The sequence below is a fragment of the Mastomys coucha genome, unplaced genomic scaffold, assembly GCF_008632895.1.
Source record: "Mastomys coucha isolate ucsf_1 unplaced genomic scaffold, UCSF_Mcou_1 pScaffold20, whole genome shotgun sequence".
Classification (NCBI taxonomy): Eukaryota; Metazoa; Chordata; class Mammalia; order Rodentia; family Muridae; genus Mastomys; species Mastomys coucha.
The window spans coordinates 36,886,127-36,890,194 of NW_022196903.1; the positions used below are offsets into that span (position 1 = coordinate 36,886,127).

A 4,068-nucleotide genomic window follows, 5' to 3' on the forward strand; every position below is an offset into this window, starting at 1 on the left:
CCTGCTTACCTCTGATCCTGGGTGTGTCAGAGCACCTAGGAGTGGAGCTTCCTCTGGGTGTTGTGGGATTGGCTGCAGAGCTTGCACCCAAGTTCTGCTCTGGACCCAGCCCAGACAGACCGGAAGGAACCCGATTCACTGGGCTGACAGAGTTCCTGTGTGCCTAGTTCAGCTAGTCCCATTTACTCCCAGTGTTGGGACAGATGTTGGTTCCTGCTCACCTCGATCCTGGATGTTTCAGAGCACCTGGGAGTGGAGCTTCCTCTGGGTGTTGTGGGACTGGCTGCCAATAAGATGGTCTTGTGAACCAGAAGTCATCACAAGCAGATACTTGCTCTGAATCAAGAATACAGTAAAGAGGCATTAGACTTAAGTTGTCTGGAAAGTAGAAACAGGTATGTGAAGAGTTACAATTATGTTACTGAACTTGATGACTTGTAAGGGAATCATCTTCATTTGGATCATGCTAGTTTTCCAGCAATCATGAAGCTCTTAGAAAAGACTCTATGGGTCCTACCAAATTGATCAGGACTGAAAGTGCTAGTACAAGCATCTTGAAACCTTCTTTTCCTGCCAAGTCTTTATGCTACTAAAGGCTTTAGAGTGCTGCCACTTCCTTTGAGACTTTGTGGAAATAGGTCTGAAATGACCACCGAGAGAACAACAATGCCCTAGAGAATAAGAAATGGCTCTTGGCCATTCAGGGCAGCCAAACCGAAGGCTAAGGTTTCATCTCCATAAAGTCCATCATCCCAGACACACAGTTCCAGGAGACAAACTGGAAAGACATCACCAGGACTGACCATTACTCCCAGCTCCAGGAGGAAGATCTGAGCATACTTTCATAGAAAGACTCAAGATGACTTCTGTAGTCTTGATCATTCAATAGAATTATAGATTCTAATCTGAAAGCTCATTGAATTTTGGACTACAAAGATGAAAAACAACTTTATAACTCTGCTCTTTCAGAAAATGGTCATCATGTTACAATCCACAAACCCAAAGAAGCTAATTAACAAGGACAGTTGGAGGGAGGATACTTGACTCTCACTGAGGAGAAGGGAAAATAAAAGATATTAGAGGTGGATGGAGGGAAAGAATAAGGAGGGAGAGGGGTAGGAGGGAAACAGTAGGGGTCAATTGTGGAGTGTTTAGGACTACAGAAGGCACCTTGAGACTTTCTATGCACAGATCTTCCTCTTGGAAGTAGGAGTAATTGTGACCAGACCTGGTATTTCCAGGTTGTCTCCTGGAACTGAGTGCCTGAGATGGTAGACTTTGTAGAGATGAATTCTCAGCATTTTTCAAACAGTCTATGATAAAGGCATCAAACTATAGGAGGCAGAAAGTAAGATATGTCTTTTCTTATCCTGAAACCTTTGTGTATAGCAGAGAGTGTCTGCTATCAAGCACAGGACCCATCTGTGAAGGCCAGTCAGAAGATTTCCTCTGCAGATGATGCCTTTAGCACACATGGACTGATTGGAAATATAAAATCTGTTGAGTATACTTTTGTGTTTGTTTTTCTTTTTTTTTTAAATAACTCCAAACATATTAACTGTACATTTGAAAATAATACATCACTACTAGTATTTTCTTTTTTTTTAATTAGATATTTTCTTTATTTACATGTCATATTATTTCTCCTTTCCCAGTTTCCCCTCAAAAAAAGGCCAAAAAAACCCCCAAAAAACAACAAGAACAAACCCCTGTTGACTCTCCCCTCCCCCTGCTTGTCACTCCACCCTCTCCCACTTATTGGCTCTGGCATTCCTCTACACTGGAGCACAGAACCCTCACAGAACCAAGGGCTTCTCCTCCCATTGATGCTCAACTTTGCAATCCTTTACTATACACATGTTGCCAGAACAATCAGTCCCACCATCAGTTGGTGGTTGAGTCCCTGGGAGCTCTGAGGGTACTAGTTTCATATTGTTGTTCATCCTAAGGGGCTGAAAACCCTTCAGCTCCTTGGGTCCTTTATCTAACTCCTTCATGGGGACCCTGTACTCAGTTCAATGAATGGCTGTGAGCCTCTACATCTGTATTAGTCAGGTACTGTCAGAGCCTCTCAGGAGACAGCTATATCAGGCTGGCTTTGTGTGTGTTTTTCAACCTGTTTAAAAATATTTATCCATTTATATTATTTTCATTTATTTATTTATTTTTATTAGATATTTTATTTATTTACATTTCAAATGTTATACTCTTTCCTGAATCTAATAGAAGAGAAAGTGTAGAAAAGCCTTGAACACATGGACACAGGGGAAAAGTTCCTGAAGAGAATACCAGTAGCTTATGCTCTAAGATCAAGAATCAACAATTGGGACCTCATAAACTGAAAAGCTTCTGTAGGGCAATGGTCATTGTCAATAGGTCAAAACAGCAACCAACAGATTAGGAAAAGATCTTTGCCAATCCTACATCTGATAGAGGGCTAATATCCAATATGTACAAAGAACTTAAGAAGTTAGACTACAGAGAACCAATTTAAAAAATGGAGAACAGAGCTAAACAGAATTTTCTACTGAGGAAACTGGAATAGCCGAGAAGCACCTAAAGAAATGTTCAACATCCTTAGTCATTAGAGAAATGCAAATCAAAACAACCCTGAGATTCTACCTCACACCAGGCAGAATGGCTAAGAACAAAAACTCAGGTGACAGCAGATGCTGGCGAGGATATGAGAAAGAGGAACAGTCCTCCATTGCTGGTGGGATTGCAAGCTGGGACAACCACTCTGAAAATTCTAGAACATCCTCAGAAAATTAGACATAGTACTTTCTCCACTATTTTCATAGCAGCCATGTTTATAGTAGCCAGAAGCTGGAAAGAATCCAGATGTCCCTCAACAGAGAAATGGATGCAGAAAATGTGGCACATTTACACAATGGAATACTACTCAGCTATTAAAAACAATGTCTTCATGAAATTTGTAGGCAGGATGTGAGTGAGTTAACTCAGTCACAAATGAACACACATGGTATGTTCACTTATCACAGATAAGTGGACATTAGGCAAAGAGTTTGGAATGCCCATGATACAACTCACAGGCCACATGAAGCTCCAGAGGAAGGAAGACCAAGGAGTGGATGTTTCAGTCCTACTTAGAAGGGGGAACAAAATATTCAAGGGAAGTAGAGGGTGGGACAAAGAGGAGCAGAATCAGAAGATGGAGGAGATGTACAATAGAGTCAGGAAAGTGAACAGAGGTGCATAGTACTGGGGGTAGTAACCAGAAAGTCCCAGATGCCAGGAAAGCAAGAGCTTCCTAGGAACCCATAGGATGAAATTAGCTGAAATACCCACAAAGAAGAGAGAGAACCTGCCAGGACAATATCCAGAGGTTAGGCATAGCCCCCCAGTTGAGGGACGGGGCCATCCACCCATCTCAAACATTTTAACCCATAATTCCTCCTGTCTAAAGAAAATATAGAGCAAAGAGTGGGGTAGAGCCTGAAGGAAAGGCCATCCAGAGACTGTCCCACCTGGGGATCCATTCCACAGATACTATTTCTGATGCCTAGAAGTACTTGCTGACAAGAGCCTGATACAGCTGTCTCCTGACATGCTCTGCCAGATCCTGACTAATACAAATGCAGATGTTCACAGCTAACCATCCGACTGAGCACAGAGATCCCAATGGAGGAGTTAGGGGAAGGACTGAAGGATCTGAAGGGGCCTTATCTGGCATTAATGGGAGGGGAGGCCCTTGGTTCTGTGAAGGCTTGATGCCCCAGTGTAAAGGAATGCTAGGGCAGTGAGGTGGGAGTGGGTGGGTGGTGGAGTACCCTCATAGAAGCAAGGTAAGGGTGGATGGGATAGGGGAGTTGCAAAGGGGAAACCACAAAGGGAATGACATTTGAAATATAAATAAATAAAATATCCAATTAAAAAATAAAATAAAATAATGAAAAGGATAAATGAATATAAACATTAAATTAAGAACTGTGTTAATGAAGAGAAAATATCAGAAGGAAATTAAAGACATAAGAATTAGCACTATAAAGACATGTGTCAAGAATAAGTAAATACAGCCTACTATTACTAATAAAAGACACATAGACT

At 41.7% G+C, this 4,068-nt stretch overlaps 1 pseudogene; it reads left to right on the forward strand.

Annotated features, from left to right (window-relative positions):
• The window catches only part of LOC116098517, a 10,929-nt pseudogene extending 10,032 nt beyond the window's left edge, over positions 1–897 (forward strand).
• The last annotated feature ends 3,171 nt before the right edge of the window (positions 898–4,068 follow it).